This window comes from Pelophylax lessonae (assembly GCF_965119305.1).
Source record: "Pelophylax lessonae genome assembly, chromosome: 1".
NCBI lineage: Eukaryota > Metazoa > Chordata > Amphibia > Anura > Ranidae > Pelophylax > Pelophylax lessonae.
In genome coordinates, this window is record NC_138768.1 from 634,528,680 (window position 1) to 634,544,842 (window position 16,163).

Below are 16,163 nucleotides of genomic sequence, written 5' to 3' on the forward strand. Positions count from 1 at the left end.
GATCAGTGCACCCAGAGTTGGAAGTCTCTGACTTCCAACTCTGCTGAGACTGTAAGTTAAGCTATCTCCCCAAAACTGGATCAGTGCGCCTAGGGTGCACTGCTGCCTAGGGGCGCACTGGTGCCTAGCCTAGCCGGAAGGGTGCAGGCCAGCCCAGATGGATCACCATGTCAGTTCGCCAGGCCCAGCGGCAGCCACGCTTTTGCCGGAATAGTGCTGTCACTGTGTCCTGTGTCTGTGCTGAGTCTCACTCACTGTGTGCTTTGCTGCTGAGCCTGTGTAGTGTGTAGGCCTCACGATCCGTCTGTCTGTGCACACAGGATTGGTGGTAGTGGCGCCAATGAGGTGCTGAGCGTGGGCGCGCCGCCCACCTCAACGTGAAGTAATTTCCTCCTCCATTCCAGTCTCACCCACAGCAGAGTAGAGGAGCCCACACAGTCCTTGGCTGTCTATCCCACAAGGTGTGGCACAAACTAAGAAGAGATTGGAAGGTACAGTGTGTCAGTCAGATAGTGTGACCTGTAATAGTTGCTGTCTGGCTCACGGTGTAGACAAACAAAATTAACACAGTTTGTAGCTGCAGCAATCATTTCCGGAATTTCCTCTGTACAGTATTATGGCATCATGTGCATATTTATTATAGTATGTTCATGGAAAAATATTGGATACTGGATCTAGATGAGAGAAGAAATCGGGATGGATGGTGGCCCAGTGTGTGATATCAGAAGTAAATTATATTAGCAGCTGTGTAGTGTGCTATTCCCCAATATTATATCAGCAGGAAAATCTAATATATACAACAGCAGCAGTCTTGTGTGATCCCCAATATTATATATCAGCAGTAAATATAATATTATATTATGTATAATATAATATAATATTATTATAATTTTAATAAAAGATTGCTTCTTTTGTATATAACTGCTTCTGGACCGCCCAATGCAAATTTACTGCAGCAAGGTGTCCCTTTAGTACGAAATCACGTACCGTACCTGTATGTCTTTTTTTTTTTTTCAGGGGGAGGGGGGCGCAAGTAGCTGGTCTCGCCTAGGGCACAAAATAGTCTAGCACCGGCCCTGGCAACAAGAGCAAGACTGAAGACCATTCACCAATAGATGAGCAGTTTAGGTTTAAAAAGGATGATTGGCAGCCGCGGAAGCAATCGTAAGTTTGCTTGCATGTAAGTCTGTGTGCAAACATTAGCCTGAAGACTGGCATTACCTTTATGACAGGCAAGATGATGATGTCACAAACAAGAAGTTCTTGTCCCCCTGCTTGCATACAGCACTGTATACTGTATGTAGCTGAGGTGTACACAGTCGCTGCAATTATTAGTGAAGTAAATAGTTTGATTGGACAGCTTGGTCCAACTATTTTAAGTTAAAGGAGTCATCATGTTCCACTTTAATAAATCTTTAAATGTACTGTATTATTGAATTAAATGTAAGTAATGTAAGTTTCCCTGTTTTACTTGTGTTGCACTGCACCCTAGGGAGCTGCTGAGAATTACACCTTGTGGGTCCCTTGGGTTACTATTAGCAACCGATAGCAGGCAAAACGGCATTTGAAAGTTCTTGGCTCAGACAATGAACAGTCCAGGGGATTTGTTTTTTTTGTGGTTTATTTTTGAACTTGTATGGGAGAAGGGATGAGTGGGATACTCCAACTTGAACTATGCACAATTTATGAAGACAACTGACTGTAGAATGAAGCAAGGCCATTGCTTCACCTTGCCGCTGAAATGAAGATAAAGAATGAAAGAAAAAGGGGCATTTTATATGCCCCCCTTTTTCTCATGGGATAAGTGGCAGGGCATAATAATTTCAGTCAGGTTTAGGCGGGAAGATAGCAGGTAGAAGTTACCTCAGGTAACCTGCCTGGAGATATTATAATTAAGGGTGGAGTTTAGGCAGCTGTTAGTTGATAGGTCAATTAAGAAGAAAGTGGGAGGGCACCTCAGGAATTTTCTAGAATATCCTAGTAGGCTATATAAGAAGCTGGCATTACCTGAGGGGCTCATTCACCTCACAGCACTCAAGATTGAAGTTTCAGTGTCCCTGCTCTGAAGATGAGTTTGCTCCGCCAAGTAATTGAAAGGGCTGGAGAGGAAGGTGGAGAGGAGTGGGTGAGGAGATGTCTGAATTTGCCTCGGGAATTGCCTGTACCTTTATTGGACCCGGGCGCAGGAGTTTCCCAGACCGCAGCCTTGAAAACTCTGTCACCTCAATTACCGCCAGTAGATGTCGCTCCGGTGGTAGAAGAATCTCCTGTAATTGTGGACGTCACCTCCGGAGGAAGAGGGAAGAGGAAACGGACCCCAAGGCGGCGTCATTCTCCATCGCCGGTGAGGTCATATTCGGCTGTCGGGGCCGGGCGAGGCCGAGTTCATGGACGTGAGGAGCAGCGGGCAGTGGACGCGGAGAGACCGGGCCCCAGCAGCGGTAGAAGATCCGTAGGACGGCGGGAGAGTGCCTCAGCGTCGGTGCAGCGGTCAGTCAGAGGAGGAGCAGCGTAAGAAGAGGATCGTGAGGTGGAGAACCGAATGGGAGGTCGCTCCATTCCGGTCATCGGGACAGCGCCGGGCGGAGAAGGACCACAGATTTCAGGACAGGGTGAGTCTGCTGCTATGCCTGTCCTGTCAGGTATCATGGAGCTGTTAGCTAAGCTAACTAGGGATGTTGGTGAGTTACAAGCTAGACAAGGTCCTGCAATTAGTGACGCTTGGGCGCCATCTGGTGGCGTAAATAGTAACAGCAGTCAGGCTGAACAAGGATACTCAGTATTTTCTTCTGAAGCTGGTATAGCATCTTCTATTGCTGTAGCTAGATCCCAAAATATCCCGGAAACACGCCTGAAGGAAGCACTTCCCTGCGAAATGTCTCCGTTGGGATATCATTTACCATTAGCAATCAAGGAGAAAATATGGAAAGGTGAATTCATGGATTTACTGTCTCTTCTTCCTTCTTCCAAGGAGTTTATCTTTAAAGCTGATAAGAAGGATGATAAGGAAGAAGATAGGAGGAGACCAGTATCAAAATCCTTTAATAACTGGCTTCAATCCTTTTGCATATATGCATCAGTGTTGTGTGAGAAGTCTCCAGAAAAAAGCTCTGGTTTATTTCAACATGTGGAAATAATTCTGGAGGCTTACAAAAATTTTAACAGTAGTGCATGGTTTACTTATGATGAAGCCTTTAGGCAGAAGCTGTCTATTCATAAGAGCTTGAGGTGGGGTGTAAAAGATATTGGCCTTTGGCTTAATTTATTTCTCCCACAGAAGCCTTCCTTTACAAAACAGTCGGTTTCCAATAGTAACAGCACCTCCTTTCGCAAAGGTGTGTGCTTCAATTTCAATGAGGGACAGTGCAAATGGGCCACTGCTTGCCGATACAAGCACGAATGTGCTTTTTGCGCAGGAACACATTCAGTGGTCAAATGTTTTAAAAAAATGGCTAGCACCAATCAACAGCAGGCAGTGGTTCCAAAAGGCTCGGTCCCCTGTGAAATTGGAAAGCATGCAACCGTTCCTCAAAATTTTCCCAGACAGGGAGACAGCTCAAATGCTGTTTGAGGGTTTTAAAGATGGTTTCCTTTTACCTTTCTTTCCAGGTCCTGGGTGCTCAATTTTTGCAAATTTAAAATCAGTTGACAGGCATTTGGATATTGTGGTAGCTAAATTGGTTAAAGAGCTTAGTGAAGATAGGATGTCTGGTCCTTTCAGTGCCCCTCCTTTTGCAGATTTCAGAATCTCGCCTCTGGGAATTGTGCCCAAAAAAGAACCAGGAGCCTTTTGTTTAATTCACCATTTGTCTTACCCGAAAGGAGGATCTTTAAACGATCAAATTTCTGAAGAAATTTCTTCAGTACATTATGCATCATTTGAGGATGCTATAGTAATTTTGAGGAAGCTAGGGAACGGTGCCCTTCTGGCCAAAGCGGACATACAGTCAGCGTTCCGCTTGTTACCTATTCATCCTCCCTTCTTTCCTTCCCTGGGTTTTTGTTTAAATGGTGATTTTTTTCTTTGATCGCTGTCTGCCGATGGGTTGCTCCATTTCTTGCAGATACTTTGAGGCTTTTGCTTCTTTTTTGCAGTGGGTAGTTTGTTATGTTTCCGGTTCGGAGAATATGATACACTACCTTGACGATTTTTTATTTATGGGAAGACAAGGGACGGAAGACTGCAGGCAATTTTTGGATAATTTTGTTCGGATTTGCGAGGTTTTTGGCGTACCGTTAGCCGTTGAAAAAACTGTGGGCCCCTCCACTTCGGTGGAATTTTTGGGGATAACAATAGACACATGTGCAATGGAATTTCGGTTGCCACCAGCTAAGGTTTTTCGGCTGCGATCCTTGATTATGGCAATAGTGAGAAAGAAAAAAGTTTGCCTACGGGAGATGCAGTCCTTATTGGGTATGCTGGCATTTGCTTCTAGAGTGATGCCTATTGGCAAAGCATTTTCCAGACACCTTTATAGAGCCATTGCAGGCCTTAAATCACCTTTTTCCCATTTAAGAGTGACTTCAGAACTAAAGGAGGACTTATTAGTCTGGGCACAATTTTTAGTCCATTTCAATGGCAGGACTTTTTTCCAGGAAGATTTTGTTTTAGATAAAGACTTTCTATTATTTACTGATGCAGCTGGATCGGCTGGATTTGCAGCGGTCTGGCGCACGCATTGGTGTGCGGGGGTCTGGCCCCCTAATTGGATAGACAAAGGTCTGGTTAAAAACATTGTCTTGCTGGAACTTTTCCCCATCTTGGTAGCTTTGGAAGTATGGGGGGAGGAGTTTAGGAACAAAAGACTAATGGTGAGAACCGATAATAAGGGTGTGATGTATGCTCTGAATTGTCTGTCATCTAAGTCTCCGCCCGTCATTGTCCTTTTGCGTCATTTGGTTTTTAAATGTTTATCTTTAAATGTGTGGTTAAAGGCGACGCATGTGGCAGGAAAGGACAATGATGTGGCGGATGCATTATATCGTTTACAGATGCAGAAGTTTTTTCACTTGCTTCCGGGAGCAGACCGAGAAGGGGTTCCCTGCCCGCACAGTTTATGGACTCTGATTTAAGTTTTATTTCTGCTCAGATCAAAAATTCAGTGGCACCATCCACTTGGGCGGGATATCGATCAGCCTGGGCGATGTGGTTGGCTTTTTTAAATAAGATTGGAAAAGAGCAGGATGCTTTTTCCGAAAGCCTGATTTTATTATTTTTAGATGATTTGATGCGGACACAATATTCTTGTGGTCACATTCAGAAAATATTGGCTGGTATATCTTTCTTCTTCAAATTAAATAACTTACCTTCCTGTGCTTCATTTTTTTCTATTAAGCAGGCGGTGAAGGGATATAGAAAAAATACTTTTAAGAAGGATGGACGTTTGCCCCTTACACCGCATATTTTGGGCAATTTATGCGAAGTGACGGATAAGGTTTGCTTCTCCAGTTTTGAGGCACTACTTTTTAAGACGGCATTTTCTTTAGCATTTTTTGCTGCCTTACGGATTTCTGAATTAGTTGGTATTCAGCAAGATGGAGTACAAATCTCTCCAGGGGAGGCGAGGATTTTTCTTGGGTCTTCCAAAACTGATCAGTTGGGTAAGGGGGTTTGGATTAGAATATATAAGGTTCGGGATTGTTCATATTGTCCAGTTAAGTCTTTGTTAAATTACATCAGTAGAAGGCCCCCAGGGGATTGGAGTTCCTTTTTCGTTCATGCATCTGGTTTAATTTTAACAAAATACCAGTTTGAGCGGGTTTTTAAGCTTTGCATTAGTGAGCTGGGTTTGCAAGGTAATAGATTCACTTCCCATTCTTTTAGGATTGGGGCGGCGACGGAAGCCGCGAGAGCAGGATTAGATAAAACAGTGATTCAAAAAATGGGGAGGTGGAAGTCAGACTGCTACAAACTGTATGTTCGCCCCTAATTGTTTTTGTTTCTGATTTTTCCTAGGTGGACAAAGAGTGGTTTGGCTTGTCGGCCATTCCTTTATTTTTTGGGCGCAACAAAGGGCGAAGCTGCGGGTATACACCGAGAATTTGGGCCTGGATCCTCAGGAATATCGGGTTTACTGGTGCGGTAGGAGAGGAATGATTTGGGAAGATTTTCTGTTTGAAATTGCTAATCTTTCCCAGTTTCTTCCCTCTCCAGATATATTGGTTGTACATCTGGGAGGGAACGACTTAGGACAAGTTAAGACCCTAGATTTGGTTTTCCAAATCAGGAATGATCTTTTTCAGTTTAGCTTGACATCCCCTAATACGGTAGTGGTCTTCTCGGAGATAGTGCAGAGGTTGAGGTGGTTTTCTTCGCCTTCTCTGGCCTCTTTGAAAAGATAAGAAAGAGGATAAATAGGGCTTTGGTTAAGTTATTAGGCAGAATTGGGATTTTGACTTATAGGCATACAGAGTTGGAGAATGGTTCAGATGGTTTGTATCGGTTTGATGGTGTGCATTTGTCCAATATAGGATTGGACATATTTAACAATGACTTGGGCTCATGTATTGAAATGGCCGCGGTGGTGGGTGGTGACAGAAGAGGTTAGTGCTTCCCTCTTCTGTCGGTTGGGAATTTTGTTTTGAAGAAGAAATTGCTTTATTTATTAATGCAGCCTGAGCTTTATGGCTGGGTTGTCTGGAGTTTTAATAAAATTTTATTGATTATTTATTGCTTAACCAGTAATAAACGGCCTCGGCCAATTTTAAAGCCAAGTCTGAAGTCTTTGTCTTCTTTTTTATAAATAAGTAACATGTTGTTAAAATTTTTATTATAAGGTTAAGGTTATATAAAAGATCTTGACTACTGTCCCATGAAAGAAAAAGGGGCATTTTATATGCCCCCCTTTTTCTCATGGGATAAGTGGCAGGGCATAATAATTTCAGTCAGGTTTAGGCGGGAAGATAGCAGGTAGAAGTTACCTCAGGTAACCTGCCTGGAGATATTATAATTAGGGTGGAGTTTAGGCAGCTGTTAGTTGATAGGTCAATTAAGAAGAAAGTGGGAGGGCACCTCAGGAATTTTCTAGAATATCCTAGTAGGCTATATAAGAAGCTGGCATTACCTGAGGGGCTCATTCACCTCACAGCACTCAAGATTGAAGTTTCCCAACCCCCCCTCCCCTTATGTCGCGGCTGTTTATTATGTGGAGGGTCGCTCTTGCAACTATGCAAGGGTGGACAAGTATGTTATTGAATATGGGAATTTTGTTTTGAAGAAGAAATTGCTTTATTTATTAATGCAGCCTGAGCTTTATGGCTGGGTTGTCTGGAGTTTTAATAAAATTTTATTGATTATTTATTGCTTAACCAGTAATAAACGGCCGAGGCCAATTTTAAAGCCAAGTCTGAAGTCTTTGTCTTCTTTTTTATAAATAAGTAGCATGTTGTTAAAATTTTTATTATAAGGTTAAGGTTATATAAAAGATCTTGACTACTGTCCCATATGGACTCTAACTTAGATTACTCTTCAGGGTATAACTTGGCACCCCCTTTCTCACTAACTGTGTGCGCTGACCTTCTGTCCACTGACACACTACTGGAGTGGTCCCCTTCATAGGCGACCCACGGCAAGCTTCCTGGAACTCATTCACACTGTTTTTCCCTGGGTCGCTCTGCCTCCGACTCCCTTGTCAGCATCCAAAGGACCTCCTAGCTCAGCACCGCACTTCTGGTTCACAAGGCTGACCGTCTGTTACCACCTTCCTCAGCAGCAGGAGGAGAGACAACCGCCCAAAGACACCCTGTCACATGTGCCCCTGGCTTTTATCACCTATCTCAGGATACACCACTCATGTGCCAACCCACTGAGATAGTAAGAAAAGCCTGTGTGTCACTGGCTGGGTTTTCTGCACTGTCCAACAGGCTGCCCTTTTGGATACAGTGGGGACACTCCCTCAGACCAAATGAATCCCACCTGGACACATGCAACAGGCCTAACTGTAAATCCTGCTCCCTGATAAGCAGGAAGCACATAACTTTAGCCTGTAATTCTGCTGATAAGCAGCCAGAATCAAAATTATGCTACCTATCTAGCACCTGACTAGGAGGGTGCTACACTTGTAATCAACCTTTTACTGTCACTGTACAGTAGGTCTCAAACAGGGTGAGGGAGTAGCTACACAAGGAGCCAATCAAAATTGCTGCAAAGTAACAGAGAAATAAGCTCATAAGTCTGCTATTTTTCCTTTCACAGTCTGGAATAAGGACAAGGCCTGTAAGCATTATCTAACTGCAGAAGAGAGAAATTCGATCTTCTTTCCTTCCAGACAGGCCTTTGTTGTGTGGTACTGGCGTGTAAATCCTTGCAGGTAAAACTGCCTCCTTATATGTATTTTATTTGTGTATTTAGTTTTATGCCGAGACTTTATCTTTAAAGTAAAAATTAATAAAGTTACTTCTAGAATAAAGGACTATGGGTTATGACATTAAAACAAACCAAAAGCAGGGCTTGTCAATAGAATCGAAGTAATATTTTCGCTGCACATATGTTTAGCTTCATCCATGACCACAACTATGAGAGAAAATATTTCTGTATGAAAGAAATTTTCATGTAGATGGTCTTGAGCTTGCAACACCAGAGGTTTTGCACTTACGTATAAGAGACAGATGGGGCTTCCAAGACCAGCATCCCTTTATGATAATAAATCTTAAAGATTGCCATAGATAGATCAAAATTGGACTGCTTCAGCGGGACCAACTAAAATCTGATCCCCCTATGGCTGTTCCCACTTGACAGAAGTTAATCTACTGTAACTATCCACTGTTGTCAGAAGGGAATGTTGGAAAATTGTAATTCAAACAGCAACTGCATCCCTAATCAGTGTATTCTCACTGTGGAGGAGTTACTACTTCAGAATACAATAGCACTGTGGGGAGGATTTCTCCATCCATCCTGCTTTGTTTAGCCTGCTGGCTGATCAAAAAAAAAAAAAAAACTATCTATGGGTAGCCTTGATACCACCATCTACAATGCAAGTTTGCAAGGTGGTGCACTCCAATTATTTTTTTTTTTTTATATTCAATAATGTAGGAAAATGTATAATTAGGACTTTGATTGTACAAAGTCAACGGGAATCTGAACCATGCAACCAAAAAGTGTATATCACAGAGCCGCAAAAAATGCATGATTGTGCAGAATAATTCCGAAAGCCCCTGGCAGCACTGTGTGATGAGATTAAGTTACCAAAAAACAGCCCAATCCACCTATTTAACAAATTATGTTAGTGATTCGAAGATGTAAGTGTAGCAGGATTTCCAGGCATTGGGCCTGATATGGGTCTGCCATGGTCACCGGTAATACCAACAGCACATTTAAGCTTATTGCCCAAGTGTGAGATCTGAGTCAAAGAACAGTCTGGCATCTTTGGTTTGTTTGGTTTATTTTATAAAGGGATGGGAGAAGGGAATGCGTGGGATACTCCTCTGGCTCAACTAGGTACGAACTGGGACACTTAAGAAAAAAATGCCTATCAGTGCTGACTTGACCCCGGCTGGATGCCGACCAACGCTTGCTGGCACTTGAGATCACTGACTTGCATTACTGTACTGAAGACTGACTTCTGACACTCTGGTTAGCTCAAAAGTCCTTGACTGTACTGAAGACTGACTTCTGACACTCTGGTTAGCTCAAAAGTCCTTGACTGCTCCCTCCAGTCCTTCCTGACTGAGGTAGCCTTTAGTAACACTGATGTTGCTGCTGCAACTCTCAACACTGTACACTGCACATTGTACTCTTCCACTGTACACTGAATACTTCAGGGCCCAACCACCGGCATTCCATTTACTCTTCAGGGTCAACACTGGCACCCCCTTTTACTCTTTCTGCACCGGCTAGCTAGCTCCTGGATCCCTATGACCTTCTCCGGAGTGGTCCCCTCTCACTAGGCAGACCCACAGGGGCAGTTTGCAGTACTCACGACTGGGAATGGTTTCCTGAAACTCGACCGCTCTCAGCTCCACTGGTCCTCAGCACATAGGATCCTCTCTGCAGCTCAGCCCTCTGCCCCCTCAGACAAGCCACCTGGGACACCCGATTCCTCTTGACAGGAGGAGAGACAGCCGTACTCTCCCTCCTGGGACTCTGTTTCCTGCCAAAGATGCTGCGTCATGTGCTCCCCTCAAACTTATACCCACTCCCAGAATGCTGTGTGGCAGAATCTGCCTTTCTTTCTGCCATTGGCCGGGTTTCTTCCACTGCCCAATGATAGCCCTCATTGAGCACAGCGGGGAGACTCCCCAGTCTCAACAGCCACACCTGGGAGCCATGACAACCTATCTGAAAATCATGGCCCTGCTGATAAGCAGACATGGCCTACTACACTTTACCTAGCACCTACCTTGTAGGGTGCTACATAAGGATGTGACCTCATGGAGCTGGCAATCAAGTGAAAAGTGTTCAGGACACTGGGACCTCATGGCACTGGCAATCAAGTGAAGTGTGTTCAGGACACTGGGACCTCATGGCGCTGGCAGTCAAGTGAAGTGTGTTCAGGATACAGCTGAAGAAGAAAAAAGGAAACAGCCTTGGGGCAGTCTTTGGCTTCTTTCTCACAGAAGGTTTGAGGGAATTCAAACTGCAAAAATAACATGGGAATTCAGATTCAATTAGCAACATCAAAATTCATGAAAGATTTTTAGGATCAGTTTTGTAATCCAGTAGTGAAATCTGCTAGCCAGTGGTAAGGTATAATTTAGTTCCTAGGAAATGCTTCTATCCAAAGACACTAGATTTGTCAAATTAAGCTAGGATTCAGTAAAGGACTGTAGTATCATAAATGGATGCCCTTACTCACAAAGTAGACTTTTACAACTTTCATTTTTAAGGATTTTAGTGAATTCCACTGATTGTAATGTAGCAATTCTGTAAACTATTTTTGCCTAAAGATTATGATTATTATAGTATAAGGGAATGTGATTAGAAATTCACATCTGCTTAAAATGTTATTACTTAGGTTTGTGGTTTATTAAAGAATTTTAGCAATAGGTATCCAAGGGAGTTCTTTTGACAAATGTATAGAAAGAAACATTTAAAGAATGTTATATATCAAACCCATTACAGCCATTTTTTGACATATCACTTTCTATATTACATCTGGAAGTAGAATTAAGTGAGAAGGTATCCTTATTCCTAGCCGGAAACCTTCCATCTATCTCTCAGTTTGCTGTTTTGTAGACAGCTAATTTGATATGAGATGAACTTTTATCCGAGGAAATCAAAAACTGGCTACAAAAGATGGTCACCACATCTTCTGTATTTTCTTTATATTTCTTGTTTGTCTTGTGTATACTTCACTCATATAGGATTTAATAATCTAAATTTATTGGTGTAGATGGGTAGTAGTGTTGATCATATTAGTTGCAGTTTTTCTTTGGACTGTTCCTTTCATTACTATGTTTATGCTGCTTCAATATAAAAAAGTACCTTATTTATTGTTTAAATTAGGTTTGTCCACATGGATTGGTTTATTCTAGGGATGAGCTTAGTGTTCAGTCGGAACGTAAGGCGTTGAGGGAGATCAGCATGAGCGAATGTGACAGCTTCCGGCTGTCAGTGTTTGCTAAGGAAGAAGTGCGGCTTGCACTGACGTCACATGGCCCATTCATTTACATGACTGGGAATTTCCAGCCACAGAAGCAAATGGGCTGAGATCCAAGGGTTACATCATTGCCTTAATAGGGCCACTTGACCATATTTGGCCAATGATGTCACCATTTTCCCTTGCCCTTCTCTTATTTAGCTAATAACAGCAACGGGATCAGTAATTTGCCCACCATTTCTGGTGAACTGGGCACTGTAATTGATGATGGATTTACAATAAGGGAATTTTTTTTTTTTTTTGGGGGTATGTCATTTGTTAAAGACCTTGATAAATGTTTGGGTATCTATTTATAGGTGACATCTTTTTCTTGTGTGTGAATGAGTAGAGGTACTATCCCCTTACTCATTCATGTGGATGGGAAGTATATAGGGGCCCCTTTATTATTAAAGAGGGCTTCAAAATTCTGATGAGCCCTCACCTGCAAAACCTCTACAACTAGGGCTATGGGGGAAATGTTCTTATCCTCATCACCATAGAGGCAAGGTGCTTTGCCAAAGGGGTCTCTCAGTAAGTAATCTTCCCCATGTTAAGGACATAAGGCCTGATATTGCTCTGGAGGGGGGGAGGGGGGCACACAATAATCACTGTTTCTGTGCTAGCCATATTTCATACTCAGATTAAGGGTCTGGTAAGGATTTTTAGGGGGACCTCACACTTTTTTTAAATTTTTTTTATTTTTATGTGGGGATCTTCCTAAAATCCATACCATACCAAAGACCTCATTCAAGGTTTTTTTTTTTTTTTTTTGCATGAGATAGTCTCCTTAAATCCATCTCAGACTCAAAGGGTCTGGTATGTAGTTAGGGGTGAGAGTCTTCTACACACATTTTTTTCTTCATTCTTGCCAAAGGTACCCCAAAATACATAACAGATCTTTGGAGGAGTCTGTGCACTGTTTTTATTTTCAAAGAATGTAATGCCATTTGTTAGCAATTTTAAACACTTTTTGTTTTGTAACCCAGGGCAATTTGGTTCATACCTAGTTGCCTAGTTTACTACCTAGTTTGTGAGTTTAGCTGCTCTGATTGTTTTTAAAGCTAGTTGTTATTTTTTTTCTTTTTTGGAATGATGGTATTGGTTAGTCATGAACCAACATACCTTGGATTTGGTTTGGCAGGGGATTGGTGAACGTCAGCCTACTCTTCTCCAATGATCAGACTTAGTATGTGATCACTTATTAAAAAGAGGAAAAATGGTATTTAAAGTGTTTTTTAAACAAAGGGTTCTTCAAAAATGTTCTGCGCTTCAGCCATATTCACCACAGTATGATAACTCTTGTACTAAACTGCAACGTCAGCCGGCTTGCCAGACAGACTAGTCACATAACACTCTCAGACATGACAATCACTACTCCTCCTGCCCTCACCATTTCCAACGAAAATATAAAAGTGTGGAAAATGTTTGAAGACCCCTCGTATCAATACACAAATATTTTGCCTTTAATTTCTTTTTTAAACTGAATGGCTTGTTTTACAAGACATACTTTATCAACCATTGGCAGCAGAAGGCTCTCATGTATACATGACATTTGGCTCCCGCAAGAAGAGTGAATATTTGGGCATTTGTCAGAATGCCTGAACAGCTAAAGTTTGGTTAAAACATGTGTTCGGACTGAACCTTAAGCCCATCCCTATTATTTGTCTAGCCTATAGAAGAGTGAGTGCATGACAGCTCACAGGTAATTCTTAATGGGCTTTTCAGGACATAATTAGCAAAATGCCAGATAGTTTCAATGCTGTTCAAAAAATCCATTTGAATACATACATTTCACAAGGTCGGACCAGTGAAGTCCACCTGTCAGTTTTTCAGGCGGACCCAAATGGATCCTCCAATCTCCTCTATGCAGAGGCGGGTGTCAATGGACATGTGTCCGTTGACATCCTCTGACATCTGATCCCATCCTATCCGCTAAAAACAAATGGATAAGGATCTGTTCCCCATCCAACTGGGGGATCTGATGGCAGTCAGGTGTAAATGGACAATCAGTCCATTTACATCTGACCCCCCATAGAGGAGAGTGGGCTGTGTCCACTTTTCATAAGCAGAGAGGACACTGACCAGCCATCTGCCTGCTCAGTGGGGATCAGCAAGCAGATTATCCACTGAGAAGGCGAACTTCAGCTGAGTCTGCCCCATGTGTAAGGGGCATAACATACTATACCAAGAGTGAAAGATATCTTATGACAGAACTTTTCCAAAGTAGCTTAGTAGTGGTCTCGGCTCAGTGCCATGTTTGGTTTTCATTTTTCTAATTACAGCCACAGCTGTGAAATTACTATTTTCCAAGATTGTTTATCTATACAATTATTAAAGATTCATTTGGTGTTGAGATATCCAAAGGAGGCATTACTGTTTAACATCAAAGTACTTTTTCTGAACAAGATTTTATTTAATAATTTGTTATAAATTATTTAGCGAGACAGTAAAGCTTATTGCCTTAAACTATTTTACAGTAATTCACTTGTTTCAATAAAATTAAAAAAAGCCCTAGACAAGATGATAATATTATGTAATAGTATTATCCAAATGATAAGCCAAACAGTAATTAGCAACTTCATGTTTACTAAGCAACGCAGGATGAATTGACAATACAGACAGAATGGACAAGAGGTATGCAATAGTGAGGAACAACTAATCGTAGTCAAGCTATGTCAGTCACAGGGATGCTTGGGAAAATTTTTCACATTTGACCACTAGGTGAAAGCACAAAATGTCAAAAAAGTTAACATGCTCCCTGAAAGAGGGATTTTAACACCTATTCCAGTAAGAAGTTCACTGTAGCTGTTAGTTTAGCTAGTGGGTTTCAGTGATTCACAGGCATGCTCTAAAAAGGTAAAGTTGGAGGAATCCTTGATCTGGGAGCTAAAGGGGGCTGTGCAATGCCACCCCAAAGGAAAGGCAGAGGGCACAGTGTCCTCAATGACTGGGGCTTACAAGAAAGCTGCGTATTCTTGCACTCACTTGCAGCCCACATGTCAGATACAACTTTGGACTGGTGAACCAGGTATTATTCCTTGGGTGTGTCCAGGAGTTCTGGGAATTGTGGAAGCCCAGAGGTTTATCGAAGCCCAACAAACTGCAGAAAAAGGATTTAAATAGACCAAGGAAAAGGATTGTTAAAGGGCAGAGGGTAGCCACCAGTGGACCTCACGAATTTGGACCGGTTCTCTAGAACAGCTCTCATCAGCCTCTGCATGAGTTTTGATGGACTTGAGGAGCCTACAATGTAGGTGTCTTGGCTTGTTTCGAGTACTTACTGTCTGGGTTAGGAGGTCCAAATAAGCATACCACATACTGAACATATACATCATATTTTCAGTAAACTGTTTAGTAACTATTTCCTATGTTATATATCATAATTTAATGATCAAAACTCATGTACTAAAGAAACACGCTATCTCTTAAAAGAAATCACACTTTAACAGAAACACCCTCTTCTACAAAGGAAATACAACGTTTTCCATTAATAATACTGTGTAAATGTGTAAACATCTTAAAAGTATCCCAATATACAGCACCATGAGACTCTGAGGCCCCATTTACGTATCGTCTAGCAGGAATGAGCATTCTTGCTCATGATTTTGTGTGCACGATTTTCACGTGATTTTGTGTGTCATCCATAGGACAGCCTATTCACCGGAATAGGCTGCCCTATGCATGTTTGCTGTGCAAACGGGGTTATGTGTCTTATTGTGCAATAAGCTTTGTGAGCTTTTTAAATGCAGGTTTTGACAACCGTGGCAAAAATCGCCTTATGTTTGGGGTGCCAAAAGAATAATAGCATCCAAACAGGAGTTGCGCATTTTGTTGTGTTTTGCAATCAATACCAAATCAGCGAATGTGAATGGGTCCTGAATCTTTCTGAGGTATCATAGCACACTTGTGTGTGTGTGTGCATGCTTTCCAGTTCCTGTATAAAGTACATCCTCTAGCCCTGAAATAATACAAGGAATAGTCCCCTAGAAAAGAGATATATCAATTGAGAATAATAATTCCAGCTTCCTCTATGTAAGGTATGCAGATACGATATAATTAACTTTTCACAACACACACTTTTATCCCTTATCACTGATATGATTGTATCAGGTGAGTTCAATGGCCTGATAATAAATCTTTGTACAGATTCTAAAAATTGTTTATTGGGGTGCCAATTAGTAATTTTTATTGTTTGATACCGCAGATGTACCACTTCAGTACCTGCCAATGAGTGTCACCCTTATTTAAGTCCTCCATGAGAGGGCTACAGCTTATATTTGTGTTACAGAAGACATACACTTTCAGTTAGTGTCACCTGTTCCATAAAAAAAATCCCATAGGCACATGCTTCATGAACACATTGCTGTACAGTTTAGTGTGAGATCACACAAGGCACTCTCGTATACTGTAGTTCTCTTCTGTAATTCAAAGGGCTCTTTTATTTCTCTTAAATCTCATAAATCTGTTCAGCACAGGAAATCATCATCAATTTTTTTGTGTTTTCTCAGTCAACAGTCACATGACTCAAAGCATATACTCAGTCAATAGATTGGCTGTATTAAAGTCCAACTGATGTTACTATACAGT